Below are 19,996 nucleotides of genomic sequence, written 5' to 3' on the forward strand. Positions count from 1 at the left end.
AATTGTTCTCCATGTCCACTGAGGGTAGGGATAGGAGTAATGGGCTTAATCCACAGCAAGTCCCATTTGGTGTAGATATTAGGAAAAACTTTCTAACTATAAGGGTAGTTAAGCACTGGAATGGGCTTCGAAGGGAGGTTGTGGAATCCCTGTTATTAGAGGTTGTTAATAACAGGTTAGATAAACACCGATCAGATACCTAGGTTTACTTGGTCCTGGTTCCAGCACTACATTTCTATTATTCTTTGGTTCATGGGATGTAAAGTTAAGCACGTGTGTAGTAAATTTTTACAGGATAATCTGGGCCTTAGTGTTTACATCAAAAGGGTCATTATAAGGGGAGGCAGTATAATAGACAGAGCACTGGACTGGGACTCAGAAGCTCTGCCACTAGCCTGGTGAGTGACCCTGGGCAAGTCACTTACCCTCACTGTGCATTAGTTTCCCCACCTGTAAAATGGGGTAATGATACTGGCCTCCGTAAAGCATGAATTGAGATGTTGCAAGTGTGTGTTTTCAACACCAAAACAACAGAGTTCAGGTCTAATCTTTCTGGACGAGTCCTATCACATCGGGGGGGAGGGGGGAAATCATATACATCTGCACCTTTCATCCCAAAGCACTTCGCTCACCACTGAAATACAGCCCCCCTCTGGGTCAACTCAATACAAACCCTCTAAAAGCCAATTTCCTCAGGACAAGGACTGTCCCATTGTCAGCGTTTAACAAATAGTCACTCCTTGTTGCCTTTTGAGTGCATAATGGCTCTGTTGGCTCTTGAATTAAGGAAATTTAATGCTCAACAAAAGGTGATGGCTTGACATCCCTCCTGGCCAAAATCTATTTATCACCAGTACAGAGAAATCATGAGCACACAGAAAGTTTCTTTGACCTAATGTAACACCTTAGGGCTTGCATACGCCCAAAAGTTGTATTGCTTTAACCCTTAGTGTGAATGCAATTATAACAGGATAGCTTATTCCTACCTGGAAGGGGAATAAAACTATACCAGTGGTATGCTACATATACACTAGTATGCTACGTCCACACTACTTTATCTATATCTATAAAAGAAGTCACTCCCCTAACTGAAATAGCTGCACCATATAAATACTATGTGTAGACTAGGTGCATGTCTACACCAGTGGTTCTCAACCAAGCGTACATGTACCCCTGGGGGTATGCAGAGGTCTTCCAGGGGATACATCAGCCCATCTAGATATTTACCTAGTTTTACAACAGGCTACATAAAAAGCACTAGTGAAGTCAGTACAAACTAAAATTTCATACAGACAATGACTTGTTTGTATATACTATACACTGAAATGTAAGTACAACATTTATATTCCAATTTATAATATGGTAAAAATGAGAAAGTAAGCAATATTTCAGTAATAGTGCACTGTGACACTTGTATTTTGATGTCTGATTTTGTAAGCAAGTAGTTTTTAAGTGAGGTGACACTTGGGGGTACACAAGACAAATCAGACTCCTGAAAGGGGTACAGTCATCTGGAAAGGTTGAGAGCCACTGGTCTACACTACACCTGCTACAGCAACAATGCTGTAGCAAAGATGCTTCCTCCATCAATGTAGTTAAGCCACGTCTCCGAGAGTTGGTAGCTAGGTTCATAGGCACCGACTCCATGGGTGCTCCGGGGCTGGAGCACCCACGAGGAATAAATGGTGGGTGCTTAGCACCCACTAGCAACCCCCTGGGTCAACACCTGCCCCTGCCCCCAGTGCCTCCTGCCTGCCAGCAGGCCCCAGCAGGCCCCACCAGTCAGCGCCTCCCCCTCCCTCCCCACGCCTGCCGCAAACAGCTGTTTCGTGGTGTGAAGGAGGTTGGGGGCAGGGCCGGCTCCAGGCACCAGCTTATCAAGCAGGTGCTTGGGGCGGCCACTCCAGAGCGGGGTGGCACTTTCAAGTATTCGGCGGCAATTCGGCGGAGGGTCCCTCACTCCCGCTGGGAGCAAAGGACCTCCCGCTGAATTGCCGCAGATCACGATCGCGGCTTTTGGGGGGGAGGGGGCTGCTTGGGGCGGCAAAACCCCTGGAGCCGGCCCTGGTTCGGGGGAGAAGGGGGAGATAGGGTGACCAGACAGCAGGTGTGAAAAATCAGAATGGGGGTGGGGGCTAATAGGAGCCTATATAAGAAACAGACCCAAAAATCAGGACATCTGGTCACCTTAGGGGGAGAAGCGAGGATCAGCTCACTCAGGGGAGGGGGCGGAACTGGGCAGGAAGGGTCCAGGTGGAGTGGGGTCAGGAAGAGGCACGGCATGGGTGGGGCTTTGGGGGAAGGGGTGGAGTGGGGCAGGGTCTGGGCCAGAGCTGGGGGGGAGGCAGGGGTCGAGCAGCCCCTGACACTTTGAAAAGTTGGCACCTATAGCTAGGTTGACAGAATAATCTTTCCATCAACCTAGCCATGTGTTTACACCAGGAGTTAGGTCAACCTACTTATGGGGCATGACATTTTTCACAGTCCTGGGTGACATAGGTAGATTGATCCAATTTTTAATTCAGTCTCAGGCTTCTGCTGAGACGGCCAACAAAGGAACCAAGGTGTCAACTATGCAAGTATTTTTTGTGCAGTGGGTACACCTATATATCAAGAACCAGATTGAGATCTTCGTTTTACTTCACATTGAGCAACCACCCAATTATAATCAGTCTCTACTGGCCTGAGCGACATTAAAGATTTGGTCTCCAATTTCAATGCTCTGATTATTATTATTAATCCCTCCGAGTCATCACATTTTAATATATATCTGTGCTCTGAAAGAGTTGATCCAAGTTAGCAAGCAGTTATACATTTAAAAATGTGGCTGAACAGCAGAGAGAGAGACAGGATTAAACACATTTTTCTAAGGGTACGTCTGTACTACCTGCCGGATCGGCGGGTAGTGTTCGATGTATCGGGGATTGGTTTATCGCGTCTCATCTAGACACGATAAATCGATCCCCAAATCGACGCCCGTACTCCACCTCGGCAGGAAAAGTAAGCGTAGTCGACGCGGGAGCCGCGGCAGTCGACTCACCGCCGTGAGGACGGCCAGGTAAGTCAAACTAAGATGCTTTGACTTCAGCTATGCGAATAGCGTAGCTAAGTTGCATACCTTAGTTCGAACCCCCCCACTAGGGTAGCCCAGGCCTTAGATGTCTAAAATAATCACACTTGTATTGTCTCCAGTAGCAAGTCTTTTTAAATGGAAGAGGGAGATTGGCAAGATTTCCCTTGTAGCATTCATCCCCTTTCTCCAGATACCGCTAGACAATCCCTGCCTGAGATGGACTTTTGTCTCTGGATTGTAGAGAGAGTCAAGAGCAGGAAGTTATTTTAGTCTGCAGAATGCACCCTGATTGCATCAAAGGGCTGGTGGCGTTTCTAAAACACATTACCTTTACGAGGTCACTTGCATACACACCCAATCCTCCTACAAATAAGAGCTTTCTCCTACTCCTGCAAATATAGTTGGATCAAATATAAATACATTTGCCAAAGCCAAACAAGACAGCTGCATTAGTCACTGGCATTTATTAAATGAAGCAAACTAGGGCGTGGCCAGGCAGACATGACTGCCAGCTATCCCCAAGCTTACCCAGGAGGAAGAATGTTTTTACTCTGACTGGTTAAATCATATATTTGCAGCTAAAAGACTGATGAAAAGGTACTTAGAGCAACCCCTCAATGTCAAGAATGAAGCTTCTGGGCTCCAAACCGTGGCACTGAAAACTATCCGATTAAAGAAGACAATCAAACATTATGCATTAAAGGATCAGCGGAGGCCATATGTTGTCCTGGATCCACCTACCATCCAGTGCAGCCAACGTGGTGTAAACACAGGAGTGCTAATCCCCAAAACTCCATACTAAACCCAGTTCTAACACTGGCTTCCCTCTGCATCCTCAGACTAATCAATGAGCCCCACTTTCCCTGTAGCCAAGTGAAGTGTCATCATCTGATGGTCAGAGCATAGGACACGGAGTCAGGATTATCCTCGCTGCTCTGCTGGTGGTAGCATTGCCATCCCCAAATGTTCAAAAATCATGAGTTGGGCTCACCAAAAATCATGAGATTGGCTATAAAATAATGAGATGATGTAAAAAGCATAGATCTGGGGTTCTTTTTATTTGCCTTCTGCTTCCTGAGCCTTTTAAACTGGCTCTTTGTGCGCAAGTCATCAAATGGCTCCGTGCATCATGGCTTGAGACAGAGCACTGAAGTCTACAGGCAAAATTACTGCATAAAGGCAGGTGGTCTTGGGTCCCACTGCAGGACTCTATGGGGGGTATTCACACAAGGAGAAAAGGTGCATTTTTACCTCCAGCTAACTAAGGTAAGGCCTATGAACTGGATTTAGCTCTTGGGCTACCTATATTATGACCTTGCATGGAGTGTAAGTAATAAAAATAATTTCAGATGTTTTAAATTTACTTCATATCACTGACTAACCCCCTGCTAAATATTCCTCCTCCTCCTCCTTCATTGACAGCTGTTTAGGAGTAATTTGCTCTTAGCATAGAACATTAAACTTACTTTTAGCTCTGACAAAGCAGCCTGGGAAACTTCAATGCTGGGTGATAGTGAATCACTATAGACTTGTCCAGCAGGGGCATGGACTGCTAAGTGATGCAGTGAATGAGGCTACTTAAGGCAGAGTTGCTCCCCTGTCCAAACTATCTGAACAATTCATGTGCTAATTGCATTCATTCAGCCGGAGTCCTTCAGCAAAGAGCACACCCATGCCCCTAACAATGGCATCTTGACTCTCAGAACAAAGAAAACGCTTTAAAACAATCACCTCTTCAAAGGCCTGGCAGCAGGTTAATCTGTCTCAGGCTGGGTGAGGTCTCCCCTTGGAAGAGAGACTTCCAAGGAAAATCCAGGTGCCTACAATGCTCTGCTAGCTGACAGTGGGTCGCCATGACTAATGCTCTTTGTGCAAAAGAAATATTTGTTACCTCATCCTCCATATGCTCATTTCATCCACCCATTGTGTTCTTTTGTAACCCATCTATAGAGATTGGGTTTTTATACCACACCGATTCCTGGGAGCCTCTGTGACGCGGCTCAGTGCTATTTCCCCCATTTTAGAGATAGGGAATGGAGGTGGCAGAGAGAAACTTTGCTCAAGGTAGCCTGTGGCAGCACTGGGGATTGACCCCAGGCCCAACCTTCCCCTCAGAATTTAGCTTGTAACCTCGTTGGGTCAGGGATAATATGTGCTTGCACAGTGCCCACCACAATGGCACACTGATCCCTGACTGGAGTCCGTAAGCACATGACCATACAGCGAAATCATACAGGAAGCAGAGCGGGTGCTCCTCCGCCCAATTCAGTACAGAATCGATTGCCGTAGCAGCATATGTGGGAGCGCTGTGCACTGGATCTAGGAATTGGGGGCCCGTGAAGAGCCCATAGTCCTTGTCACAAGCACAGGGTGTTAGCCCCAGTGTCCTGACAACATTCCAATCTGGCCCTTATATTTCACTCCCCACATTTTCCAGCAGTTTCTCTGTTACACCAAATTCATATTAACTTCCTACACTAAACTACACACAGTGTTTCTGTGCTGCCACATAGCAGCAGTGGATGAAGCAATTTTTTTTTTTAATACAGGCCCAGCTCCTGCAATTGGATCCATACAGTTGGACCACCTCAGGAAGCCCCTGGGCTCTTCAAGGGTCTGTTCACCTGGATACAATTGCAGGATTGGGGCCACAATTTGTATATGTATCAGGCAGGGCTGCCCAGAGGGGGGAGGCAAGTGGGGCAATTTGCCCCAGGCCCCCTGAATCCTCTGGGCAGCCCTGGTATCAGGAGGTAGCCGTGTTAGTCTGTATCCACAAAAAACAACAAGGAGTCCAGTGGCACCTTAAAGACTGTCAGATTTATTTGGGCATAAGCTTTCGTGGGTAAAAAAAACCCTCCCTTCTTCAGGTGTATACGTGTTTAAGTCTGTAAGTGCCGTAGGATCCTCTGGGTATTATAGATGGAGCTAAAAGAGTGAAGAAAAGTGCAGGCTCACTTGCCTCATTCACTCTAGAGTTACCGATATAAAATGTACATGCAGCAGCTACACAAGTGTACCATGGTCTGGGTGACTCTGGATAGAACGGTTGCCACACCCAGGCATTCTGTTTGCATAGCAGCCCTTCATCATCCACTGCAGGTTATGCTGACAAAGCACTTGCTGGTACTGGAAGAGACTCAGCTTCCCTTCCTTTTTGTACACGTGTTCTTATAAATGCAGAAGTGAACACACCCAGTTTTTAAAAAAAGAACAGCTAGTTCATTAAAAATATTATTTGGTCTGTATGCCAGCAAGCACTAGATTATTAATTATTAGACTAGGAGAGGCAGTGTGATGATTGCACTGGATTGGGGCTCAGTAGACCCTGGTTCTGTTTCCAACTCTGCTCTTAACCTGCTGGGTGACCCTGGGCAAGTCACTTCACCTCTCTGTGGCTGTTTCTCTGTCTGTAAAATGGCACTTACAGTAGAACCTCAGAGTTACGAACACGTCGGGAATGGAGGTTGTTTGTAACTCTGAAACGTTCATAACTCTGAAGAAAACTTTATGGTGGTTCTTTCAAAAGTTTACAACGGAACATTGACTTAATACAGCTTTGAAACTTTACTATGCAGAAGAAAAATGCTGCGTTCCCTTTTGTTTTAGTAGTTTATGTTTAACACAATACTGTACTTACTTTTTTGGGGGGGGGGAGGGAGGGGACGGGGGAGTAGTCTCTGCTGCTGCCTGGTTGCCACTTCCAGTTCCAAATGAGGTGTGTGGCTGACTGGTCACGTCACTTTGTAACTCTGAGGTTCTACTGTACCTCCTTTCAAAGCGGTTTGAGATCTACTGATGAAAAGCATCTTATAAGAACTAGGGGTTATTATTATTACCTATCACAGAGATGACCCAAAACATGCTATTTTAAGGGGGCTTTTCTTTAGACAGAAAACTGTTAGATCTGGGCAGTGCAATAAATCCCATTCTTCCACCCAGCTCCCTCAACTAATGAAACAATCTTGTATCTATATAGCGCCTTTAATCCTGAAGAAGCCCAATTTGTTATAAAAACTTGTCTAGGATGCAACACAGCAGATGTTAACAGTAACCCGCAAAAAAAAATAAAAATAAAAAAGGCAATTGAACTTGTGCACTCTTGCTTCTTCGTGATGGAGAAAGGAGACTTGAGAGGTTTTTATGAAAACAAAAAGAGATCGACTTGGTTGTTGCCTCAGAAATTCAGGTTTGAGCTACCCTCAATGACTCTATAGTAGTGGCATGGCTACACTTGCAAATTTGCAGCGCTGCAGCAGGGTGTGAAAACATACCCTCTCCAGCGCTGCAAATTGCGGCGCTGCAAAGTGCCAGTGTGGTCAAAGCCCCAGCGCTGGGAGCGCGGCTCCCAGCGCTGTACGTTATTCCCCACAGGGAGGTGGAGTACAGACAGCGCTGGGAGAGCTCTCTCCCAGTGCTGGCGCTTTGACTACACTTAGCGCTTCAAAGCTCTGCCGCGGCAGCGCTGCCGCAAGTGCAAGTGTAGCCATAGCCTCAGATCTCAGACATAGGCAGTGCATGAACCCCCTTTGGGGAGGCTAGCCCTCCAGCCCCGCCCCTTCCACCAAAAGTCCCACCCCTTCCACCCCCCTCGACTGCCATAGCCCTAAGGCTCCCCTGCCCACTGAAGCCGGAGGAGCCCTGGCCAAACTGCACCAAGCCCCCGGCCAGCCCGACGCAGCCATCATTTCACATACCAAAATGACTGACCAACTATTATCAACTACAATTGGTTAATAATTAAATCACAGTGTTAAATCATAATTAATCAGATTGGTTAATAATTAAATCACAGTGTTTTAATATCATAAACTGCAAAGAGCCGCAGGAGACATCTTAAAGAGTCTCTTGCTCCTCGCAAGCCTGAGTATCACTGTTCTCTGGTGACCAGAGAACTAGTGACATTATGAGGTCACAAGAGAGGGAAAGTTGAACACTTAAGAGAGAACAAACGAAAAAAAAGACCACCTTCTCTCAACACCTGTTAACTCCTAACGAACTCTTGGGAGACAGAATGTCTTTGTTAAAGGTTCACTTCTCTTATTAGTAATTGTATTATTGTAGCCACTAGGAGCTCCAGTCATAGACCAATGATCCCATTTGGCCAAGTGCTGTATAAACACAGGACATCCCCACCCCAGCCCTTCCTTTAAGGTGTGGGACATCACACGACCCCTATGAACTTCTCTGACCAGACTCCACATTCTTGATATCTCCAAGGCAAAAATCAAAAAGGAATAATTAAAAAAAAAAAATACAGAATTTCTAAGTCTTTTGCGGGTCATCTTTAACCTCTTTTAGGTTTACAAATCATCATCCCGGAACCATAGAATGAACGGCTGGGAGCGTCTCATGTAACTTTATGGTTACATGACTATAAATAACTGATAATAGTGACCACACGTGGTCAGAACTTTAGTTTTACATCCAATCTGAAAGACGCACCCTCCCTTAACACTGTGCTCAGGCAGTCGGCTCAGGAATGAGTTAGAGCAGTGGTCCCCAACCTTTTTCGTCTGGCAGGCGCCAGATGAGCATCCGCCGAAATGCCGCCGAAATTCGGCGGTGACGCCTCTGGATGACGCTGTTTGTTGAAATGCCAAGAAGTAGGACTGAGTGGACTTATAGGCTCTAAAGTTTTACATTTTTATTTTTGAATGCAGGGTTTTTTTGGTACATAATTCTACATTTGTAAGTTAAACTTTCATGATAAAGAGATTAAGAACATAAGAACATAAGAAAGGCCGTACCGGGTCAGACCAAAGGTCCATCTAGCCCAGTATCTGTCTACCGACAGTGGCCAATGCCAGGTGCCCCTGAGGGAGTGAACCTAACAGGCAATGATCAAGTGATCTCTCTCCTGCCATCCATCTCCATCCTCTGACGAACAGAGGCTAGGGACACCATTCTTACCCATCCTAGCTAATAGCCATTTATGGACTTAGCCACCATGAATTTATCCAGTCCCCTTTTAAACATTGTTATAGTCCTAGCCTTCACAACCTCCTCAGGTAAGGAGTTCCACAAGTTGACTGTGTGCTGCGTGAAGAAGAACTTCCTTTTATTTGTTTTAAACCTGCTGCCTATTAATTTCATTTGGTGACCCCTAGTTCTTGTATTATGGGAATAAGTAAATAACTTTTCCTTATCCACTTTCTCAACATCACTCATGATTTTATATACCTCTATCATGTCCCCCCTTAGTCTTCTCTTTTCCAAACTGAAGAGTCCTAGCCTCTTTAATCTTTCCTCATATGGGACCCTCTCTAAACCCCTAATCATTTTAGTTGCTCTTTTCTGAACCTTTTCTAGTGCTAGAATATCTTTTTTGAGGTGAGGAGACCACATCTGTACACAGTATTCGAGATGTGGGCGTACCATGGATTTATATAAGGGCAGTAATATATTCTCAGTCTTATTCTCTATCCCCTTTTTAATGATTCCTAACATCCTGTTTGCTTTTTTGACCGCCTCTGCACACTGCGTGGACATCTTCAGAGAACTATCCACGATAACTCCAAGATCTTTTTCCTGACTCGTTGTAGCTAAATTAGCCCCCATCATGTTGTATGTATAGTTGGGGTTATTTTTTCCAATGTGCATTACTTTACATTTATCCACATTAAATTTCATTTGCCATTTTGTTGCCCAATCACTTAGTTTTGTGAGATCTTTTTGAAGTTCTTCACAATCTGCTTTGGTCTTAACTATCTTGAGTAGTTTAGTATCATCTGCAAACTTTGCCACCTCACTGTTTACCCCTTTCTCCAGATCATTTATGAATAAATTGAATAGGATTGGTCCTAGGACTGACCCTTGGGGAACACCACTAGTTACCCCTCTCCATTCTGAGAATTTACCATTAATTCCTACCCTTTGTTCCCTGTCCTTTAACCAGTTCTCAATCCATGAAAGGACCTTCCCTCTTATCCCATGACAGCTTAATTTACGTAAGAGCCTTTGGTGAGGGACCTTGTCAAAGGCTTTCTGGAAATCTAAGTACACTATGTCCACCGGATCCCCCTTGTCCACATGTTTGTTGACCCCTTCAAAGAACTCTAATAGATTAGTAAGACACGATTTCCCTTTACAGAAACCATGTTGACTATTGCTCAAGAGTTTATGTTTTTCTATGTGTCTGACAATTTTATTCTTTACTATTGTTTCAACTAATTTGCCCGGTACCGACGTTAGACTTACTGGTCTGTAATTGCCGGGATCACCCCTAGAGCCCTTTTTAAATATTGGCGTTACATTAGCTAACTTCCAGTCATTGGGTACCGAAGCCGATTTAAAGGACAGGTTACAAACCTTAGTTAATAGTTCCGGAACTTCACATTTGAGTTCTTTCAGAACTCTTGGGTGAATGCCATCTGGTCCCGGTGACTTGTTAATGTTGAGTTTATCAATTAATTCCAAAACCTCCTCTAGTGATACTTCAATCTGTGACAGTTCCTCAGATTTGTCACCTACAAAAGCCAGCTCAGGTTTGGGAATCTCCCTAACATCCTCAGCCGTGAAGACTGAAGCAAAGAATCCATTTAGTTTCTCCGCAATGACTTTATCATCTTTAAGCGCTCCTTTTGTATTTTCATCGTCAAGGGGCCCCACTGGTTGTTTAGCAGGCTTCCTGCTTCTGATGTACTTAAAAAACATTTTGTTATTACCTTTGGAGTTTTTGGCTAGCCGTTCTTCAAACTCCTCTTTGGCTTTTCTTATTACACTCTTGCACTTAAGTTGGCAGTGTTTGTGCTCCTTTCTATTTGCCTCACTAGGATTTGACTTCCACTTTTTAAAGGAAGTCTTTTTATCTCTCACTGCTTCTTTTACATGGTTGTTAAGCCACGGTGGCTCTTTTTTAGTTCTTTTACTGTTTTTCTTAATTTGGGGTATACATTGAAGTTGGGCCTCTATTATGGTGTCTTTAAAAAGGGCCCACGCAACTTGCAGGGATTTCACTTTAGTCACTGTACCTTTTAACTTTTGTCTAACTAACCCCCTCATTTTTGTATAGTTCCCCCTTTTGAAATTAAAGGCCACAGTGTTGGGCAGTTGAGATGTTCTTCCCACCACAGGGATGTTGAATGCTATTGTATTATGGTCACTATTTCCAAGCGGTCCTGCTATAGTTACCTCTTGGACCAGCTCCTGCGCTCCACTCAGGATTAAATCTAGAGTCGCCTCTCCCCTTGTGGGTTCCCGTACCAGCTGCTCCATGAAGCAGTCATTTAAAGTATCGAGAAATTTTATCTCTGCATTTCGTCCTGAAGTGAAATGTTCCCAGTCAATATGGGGATAATTGAAATCCCCCACTATTATTGGGTTCTTAATTTTGATAGCCTCTCTAATTTCCCTTAGCATTTCATCATCACTATTACTGTCCTGGTCAGGTGGTCGATAATAGATTCCCTACTGTTATATTTTTACTAGAGCATGAAATTTCTATCCATAGAGACTCTATGGAACCTGTGGATTCGCCTAAGATTTTTACTTCATTTGAATCTACATTTTCTTTAACATATAGTGCCACTCCTCCCCCCGCATGGCCTGTTCTGTCCTTCCTATATATTTTGTACCCCGGAATGATTGTGTCCCATTGATTGCTCTCAGTCCACAAGGTTTCTGTGATGCCTATTATATCTATATCCTCCTTTATCACAAGGCACTCTAGTTCACCCATCTTATTATTTAGACTTCTGGCATTTGTGTACAAGCACTTTAAAAACTTGTCCCTGTTTATTAGCCTGCCTTTTTCTGATGTGCCAGATTCTTTTTTATGTGACTGTTTATCATCTGATCCGGCCCTTACATTATACTTCTCATTCCTCTGCTCCTGACTATAACCTGGAGATTCTCTATCATCAGACTCTCCCCTAAGAGAAGTCTGTGTCCGATCCACACGCTCCTCTGCAGCAGTCAGCTTTCCCCCATCTCCTAGTTTAAAAACTGCTCTACAACCTTTTTAATGTTTAGTGCCAGCAGTCTGGTTCCACTTTGGTTTAGGTGGAGCCCATCTCTCCTGTATAGGCTCCTCCCATCCCAGAAGTTTCCCCAGTTCCTAATGAACGTGAACCCCTCCTCTCTACACCATCGTCTCATCCACGCATTGAGACTCTGAAGCTCTGCCTGCCTACCTGGCCCTGCGCTGGAACTGGGAGCATTTCTGAAAACGCCACCATAGAGGTCCTGGATTTCAGTCTCTTCCCTAGCAGCCTAAATTTGGCTTCCAGGACATCTCTCCTACCCTTCCCTATGTCATTGGTACCTACATGTACCACGACCACCGGCTCCTCCCCAGCACTACACATAAGTCTATCTAGATGCCTCGAGAGATCCGCAACCTTCGCACCAGGCAGGCAAGTCACCATACGGTTCTCCCGGTCATCACAGACCCAGCTATCTATATTTCTAATAATCGAATCTCCCATTACTAACACCTGCCTTTTCCTAGAAACTGGAGTTCCCTCCCCCAGAGAGGCAACCTCAGTGCGAGAGGCAACCCCAGCACCATCTGGAAGGAGGGTCCCAACTACGGGAAGGTTTCCCTCTGCTCCCATTGACTGCTCTACTTCCCTGGGCCCTTCTTCCTCCTCAACAGCACAGGAGCTGTCTAAGCGGAGGTGGGACAATTCTACAGTGTCCCGGAAAGCCTCATCAACATACCTCTCTGCCTCTCTCAGCTCCTCCAGTTCCGCCACCCTGGCCTCCAAAGTCCGTACATGGTCTCTGAGGGCCAGGAGCTCCTTGCACCGACTGCACACATACGCCACCCGCCCACAGGGCAGGTAATCATACATGTGACAGTCAGCGCAATAAACTGGATAGCCCCCACTCTGCTGCTGGGCTTCTGCCTGCATTGTCTCCTAGTTAGTGAAAGGGTTGTTTACGGAAAGTAGTTTTGGAATGTGGTTCGGTTTATAGGTTTCGGGGGGGGCCACGGGGAAGGGGTTAGGGCTGGCGAGGGGCTCCCACTCCCTTCCCACTCCCCTTCTAAATTCCCTTTCAAAACGCCCTGTTAGCAGCCCCTGGTTGCAAAGTTCCCTGGTCGCTTGTGCGCGGCTTTATAAAGCCCTGGCCTGAGTGAATGCCCCGCCCACTGATTAAGGCTCAGCCAATTACCAGAGGCTTCGAGCTTTCAAACCTGCCTCCAACTGCCATTACAGATTGCATTACAGTACTTGTATTAAGTGAATTGAAAAATACAATTTTTTTTTACAATGCAAATATTGTAATAAAAAATAAATATAAAGTGAGCATTGTACACTTTGTATTCTGTGTTGTAATTGAAATCAATATATTTGAAAATGTAGAAAACATCCAAAATATTTAAATAAATGGTATTCTATTATTGTTTAACAGTGTGATTAATCACACAATTAATTTTTTTAATCTCTTGGCAGGATTGCTGAACCAGGGGTGCCTAGCACACCGATGCTTCAGGGTGTGACTATGTGCTTGTGCGCTGGTTGTGAGCATCTCAGCTACAGCAACAACGCCTTGTAAAGGTGCCCAGAATTGCAGGGTAAGCGGTAACAACCCCTCACTCAGCTGGATTGCTCACTGAACCCAGTCATAGGACAATAGGGTGGCTAGGACAAAAACTCAGGTGAGAGTTTGGGAAAACTCTGCTTTGAAGACAGACAACATAGCAGGTCTTGTGCCTTCATCCTGTAGCGAGCAGCACTGTGAGTACACACCAGGATGGCAACCAAAAAAGCAATGATTGAAAGATGTCCAATTTCCTGCTCTAGAAAGGGTCTCAGAGAAGAAGTGGGGGGCTAGGAGCTGGGCCCACTGATAAAGATACACTAGCAATAGCAGAATTAGAGGCGCAAACAGGGAAGGCATCAGGCCTACAGGCAGGTAGATTAATAGCTGTGCTCAGGAGCGGTGCCAGGGTTTCTGGTGCCCTAGGCAGAATTCGGGGGGCGGCATTTTGTGCGCTCCCCACAGGGCGCGCGGGAGCTTCCGGTTCCACTCCCATCGCGCCGCCGAAGAAGGACCCTCCGCCGAAATGCCTCAGGCGACAGCGGCAGTCATTGAGCTGCTCAATTGCCTGCTGCTGTTTTCCACGGCACGTCGGCAGAAGGTCCTTCTTCGGCGGCGTGACGAGAGCGGAACCGGAAGCTCCCGTGCGCCCCGTGGGGAGCTCACAAAATGCCACCCCCCGAATCCTGGCGCCCTAGGCAACCGCCTAGGGTCGCCTAATGGAAGCGCCGGCCCTGGCTGTGCTGGTCCGGCCACAGCAGACAGAAGCTGTGTGCAATTGGCAGGGAAGGCGAATGGAGAGAGGTGAGGTAGGTAGTATGGGAGCTGGCTCTAAGACATCTGAAATGCTTTGCACTTCCTCCAGTTCCTGAAGTGGCATGGAAGAACTACAGCAGGAGTCGGCAACCTTTCAGAAGTGCTGTGCTGTGTCTTCATTTATTCACTCTAATTTAAGGTTTCGCGTGCCAGTCATACATTCACGTTTTTAGAAGGTCTCTAAGTCTATAATATATAACAAAACTATTGTTGTATGTAAAGTAAATAAGGTTTTTAAAATGTTTGAGAAGCTTCATTTAAAAATTAATTAAAATGCAGAGCCCCCCGGAACAGCAGTGTGAGTGCCACTGAAAATCAGCTCACGTGCCATAGGTTACCTACCCCTGAACTAGAGGGTTAAAGATGTTGTAGGGTTAATTTAAAGAACAGACTGAAAGAAAAAAAAAAAAAAAAAACCTTCCCAGGATGGGAACAAAGACCCAGCAACCTGGATTGGTTGGAACCCAGGAACTTCCAACAGTACAGCAAAGGGCCACAGATAGGGGCGTTAATAATTGCATGTAGGAGTGCTGACAGTTCTGCAGCGTAAGCCCAGGTGCACTCCGAGAGGCATCCAGAGCAGCAGCAGCTCCTTCTGGCACTGATTTCCCAGTAAGAGCAGAGTACCAACCTTTCTGAATTAACCCCTTTTGGCCTTGTCTTCACTAGGGGAAAGTGTATTTTACATGTATTAATGTAGCCATGACAATTGGTATTTTAACAAGAGCAGCTCAACTAGCTAACATATGAGAAATTCAACTTACCTTCAGGAGAAGCAGTATTGCCTAGTGGATAGATCACTGGACTGAGACACTGGAGAGTCCTGGTTCTACAGCTATTGGGCTGGGTGATCTGGAGTATATCACTTCCCCGCTCTGTGCCTTAGTTTACCTATTTGTAAAAAAAAAAAAAAAAAAAGGGAGGATAATGATACTGACCTCTTTTGTGAAGCACTTTGATATCTACAGATGAAAAGCACTAGATTAGAGCTGGGTATTATTACTATCATTTGCACTACACTTTCACACACATTGGTTAACTGGTATTGAAAAATGAGCTGGAGATTCCTACCCACCAGACTGTGGGAGGCAGCATGGTCTATTGGATAGAACATTGACTTTCCAAGTCAGGAGACCAGGCTGCCACTTACGGTGTAACCTTGGGTGAGTCATTTAACCTCTCCATGTCTCCACTTGCCCATCTGTAAAGTGGGGATAACTCACGCACCTTTGCAAGCAATTTGAGATCTATGGCTGAAAAGCACTGGACTTGGAAGTGCCAAGCATTATTAGTGGGATGAGACAGCATCCGCTGAAGAGCAGCCATTCCTATGCCCTTTCAGGGCTTCACAGGCATTACGTGCTCGAGATGATTTCGCTAGCTCCCAAACTTCACTGCCTTTCCAGCCTGCACAACTTTCCCCCAGCAATCTCCTCCCCCCTCCCTTTGACCGGGTCTTTATACTTTGAACCAAAAGATGCCTCAATTCTTTTGATTTCATCTTGGCAAGAAGAGGTGGTGGAGAAATAAAACCAATCCCCTGGAGAGATTAACATCTTCCTCATCCCACGTTAGCAGGATGGTACTGAGGGGCAGAGAACTCACAACTCTAAGGCCTTGTCTAAACACAAAAGTTGTATCATTTTAACTACACCAGTATAGAGTGGTGCAACCCAGCCCTGAGAGTCATACTGGTATAACGGTATGACTCTTTCCCATAAAGGGAATAAGCTTTCCCAGTGTACGGGACCTTTATAGTGGTATAGCTATCTCCACGCTAGGAGTTTTACTGGTATAACTATTTTGGTAGGGGACAAAAAAATCACAGTTCTAACCAAAATAGGCACAAAAACAATATCTAAAGCAGGCCTAATGCATTCTGATCTGGCAGCGTTTTACACTTGCATTGCACTGGTGTAATTAGCAACCTGTCATGCAGCGTGATGGAGAATCACGCCTCAGATCTTTAATTTGCACCCAGAAATGAAGGAGAAGCCCGTGCAGGCTATAGACCGCAGGTTTCACATGCTCCAAGGGAGACATACTGCTAAACATGGTAGCTGCTTTCAGCCCTAGCTTAGCTGAGTGGTTCTTGGATGTAGCCCTGTAGAGAGCATATTGCAGTGATCCTGTCTGGCAGTGGCAAAGAAGCAGATCACTTATGTGAGGTCACTTCTGAAAGGAAGGGTGGCAGCTTCCAGACCAGCTGACAATGGGTGGAAGAGGGCTCTGCTCTGCAGCTGCTGCTACTTCATCCAGAACAGTGGTCTCCAACCTTTTTACACCCAAGATAGTTTTTTGAATTTAAGGGCAACCCAGGATCTACTCCGGCCCTTCCCCACGGCCCTGCCCCTTCCCAAAGCCCTGCCCCGCCCACTCCAGGCCCCACTCTCTCCATTGCTCGCTCTCCCCCACCCTCACTCACTTTCAACAGGCTGGGGCAGGGGGTTGGGGTTCAGGAGAGGGTGCGGGCTCTGGGCTGGGGCTGAGGGGGCTCCGGGCTGGGGCAGAATGTTGGGGTGCAGGGGGGGGTGCTGGCTTTGGGAGGGGGCTCAGAGCTGGGGCAGGGGCTTGGGGTGCTGGCTCAGGGCTGGGGTGCTGGCTCAGGGCTGGGCGGCACTTACCTCGGTCTGCAGCACAGCAAGGCTAAGGCAGGCTCCCTGCCTATCAAGGCCCCACACCACTCCCAGAAGGGGCGGCTCCTGGGAGGGGCAGGGGGCATGTGGTTCTGTGCACCACCCCTCTCTGCAGGCACCGCCCCCAAAGCTCCCATTGGCCACAGTTCCCCCTTCCTGGCCAATGGGAGCTGCGGGGGCAGTGCTTGCAGGCAGGAGCAGTACACATAGACCCCTGGGCCCTGCCCCTCCCAAGGCCATGGGGGAGTGCTGGTGCCTCCCAGGAGCAGCGTGGGGCCGTGGCAGGCAGCCCCGCCACGGCCCAAGATTGTGATAGAGAGTCCCCAGGATCGCCAGTCAATCACGATCGCTGGGTTGGTGATCACTGATCTAGAAGCTGCCTACATCCAGTCAGCCCCCTACATCAGGGATTCTTAAACTCCATGGCACCGCGACCCCCTTCTGACAACAACAGTTACTTCATGACCCCAGGAGGGGGGACCGAAGCCTGAGCTTGCCCAAGCCCCACCTCCCTGGGTGGTGGCGGGAGAAGCAAAGCAGAATCTCAACAGCATCAGCCCCATGCAAGGGGCCTGCAACCTGAATCCTGAAGCCCTTGGGCTTTGGCCCCAGGCCCCAGCAAGTCTAAGCCAGCCCTGATGACCTCATTAAAAGGGGGTCCCGACCCACAGTTTGAGAACCACTGCCCTAGATCATCTACCTTGTGAGGGGAACGTGAAAAACTCCTTGTATGGAGGAAATGGATATTGCTCTTGTCACCCATATCTTCTGGATGTTTTCCACAACCCATATGATCCCTTGTCTTGACTGGGACTGGATAAGGGTCAATCTCAACTAGACCCTGCGGAAGAACAAAGTGCCCCATCCGGAACCACTGTCTAGAAAGTAGACACAGGCAGTATTAGCCACAGGCCTATTTCACCAGTTCTTCAGCGTAACCGCATTAGCTTCTTGCCTTATGATTGCAGTTCAAGGGTTTAACAAGAGCCTGGCAAAACCAGCCCCATTCTGTGAGTGAGTTTCATTCACAAGAACATTGGTGAAAAGAGAGCGCACCAGGCATAGGAGTGCCACTAAGCATTGCCACCAGTAGGACCTCCCGGCTCCCACAGCCATTTGGAGAAGCTCTCTCAGAAAGCTCAGCCAGTGAGTACAGATCTCTCTCCAAAGCCTGGTTCTTGTTTCAGTGCCTAAGTGGAACAGAGCTCTTGACAATCTGGCCTCAACTCCTATTGAATGGATTGCTTAATAGAGCTGGTTGGAATCCCCCACAGCCTTTGTTTAAAAAAACAAACAAACAAAAAAAAAACTGACAAAAAGTTGAAATATTTTAGCCAAAAACAGAAACTGATTTGGAACTTCTGTCAGGCTGACTCATGGGAGTTGTAGTTCAGGTGCCTCCTGCTTGTGTTCTCCTCTATAGCTATGCTCCTTGGCTGGACTACATCTCCTATCATGCACTATAGTCACCCCCCCCCCCGAGAGGGGAGGCAGTGCATGATGGGAAATGTAGTCCATGCTGGGAAATGTAGTCCATGGGGGAGCCCAGCAGAGAAAGGAGGAACAGAACCACAACTCCCATGTGACACTGTGGTGGCTTATCTAAAATGAAATATTTGGGGAGTTCAGTTTTTTGATTAAAAACAAGTCAAGTTTTCCACAGCACAGACAGTTGATTTAAAAAAAAACCTTGTGTAGCTGAAAGCACCATTTTCTGACAATAAAAACAGTCTTGATAGAAAATTGTCAACCATCCAGCATGGAATAGCTTAGACACCTTCAAAAATCCCAAGCACAGTACCAAGATGTTTTTGCTGGGGGAAGGCCAGGCCCTAAGAAAGGCCCAGCCCTACCTAAAGAATTTACTTGCTCAACTAGTCAAACAAGGCCTGGATTTGATAGATTTTTAGAAAGTGGTGCATAACCCATTTCTTTTTCCTGGCTTTTGTGGGAGGGCAGGTTGAGGTTATTTTGGGGGTCTTTCTGTGTGCTGCATCTTTATATGTCACAGGACTCTACTGTTTGACAAGACAGGCAGCTTGTGCTCCTGGAGCACACCCAGTCAGGCCCAGCTTAGCATTCACAATTACATCACTGCCTCAGTTTCTCCAATGGGCACCCCAAGGAGGCTTATATATATTGAATGGCACCCCCTCAGGGGTCTAGTTTATTAAACCCAAACATGGAACTTTATACCAATAGGCCTCCACCCCAGCATCCCCAGGTAGAGAGACAGGAGGTTAGTTAACTTTGGTCCATCAACCCAATTTATCTTCAAGTCCCTCACCCATCAGGGCCTCTAGACCCAGAACCCTCTTCTGGAGCTGGGACCTCTTGGGTCTAGGTCCCCACAGGAATCAGACCATGACAAACCTTCCTTGGAACAACCTAGAATTCCTCTGTTCCAGAGCTTCTGCTGCTACCTGGTGAAGTCCCTCCCCGGGATCAGGTCCACTGAGATTTAGCACTCATGCCTCCTCCCTGTCAGACCCACATTTAGGAGCTTTCTTCTTCAGGTTCCCTCCCTAGTGAACACCCTCACCAGCTCCCCCTGAGAAGCTCATTCCTGGGGGGGCTTTCTTTTTCTTAGAGCTGTTCCTCATCCCTAGAGGCCTGTGTTCTCAAACCTAACCCTGTGGGAGTAGCTGCCTTTTATCATCTACAGGTGCTTCTCTGTTTAATTAACTGCCTCCCAGTTCCTCAGTGAGTTAATTAGTCCCAGGTGAACCTGGGTTACCTCATTCCCCCTTGTGCAGCCTGTCAGAGGAAGGATAGGACCTGCACTAGCTAGCTGTGGGTGAGAGGAACAAGATGGCTGCTGTGTTAGAAGGACCTGCAGCTACTTAGTAGTTTTAGGATGGAGGCCCAAGGGATTTGTAGGGAAGGTCTGATTTTCTCCTGTAAGGTTCTCATTTGAGGAGGGAAGGGTAGAAAAAGGAGAAGGAAAAAGAAGGGAAGACAGATGGAGGCATTGGGAGGGCAA

General features: G+C 46.7%; 1 protein-coding gene across 1 annotated transcript in view; it reads right to left on the reverse strand.

Moving 5' to 3' along the window:
• Positions 1–19,556, reverse strand: part of DOT1L (DOT1 like histone lysine methyltransferase) — a 129,009-nt gene extending 109,453 nt beyond the window's left edge. Inside the window, exons 1-2 of the mRNA XM_044998678.1 lie at positions 19,387–19,556; positions 15,142–15,268 (exon numbers count right to left, since the gene is read on the reverse strand). The gene's annotated coding sequence lies outside the window, so the exon portion shown is untranslated. The remainder of the gene's footprint in view (positions 1–15,141; positions 15,269–19,386) is intronic.
• Between the last annotated feature and the right edge of the window lie 440 nt (positions 19,557–19,996).

Source organism: Mauremys mutica, chromosome 24 (genome assembly GCF_020497125.1).
Source record: "Mauremys mutica isolate MM-2020 ecotype Southern chromosome 24, ASM2049712v1, whole genome shotgun sequence".
Taxonomy (NCBI): Eukaryota; Metazoa; Chordata; order Testudines; family Geoemydidae; genus Mauremys; species Mauremys mutica.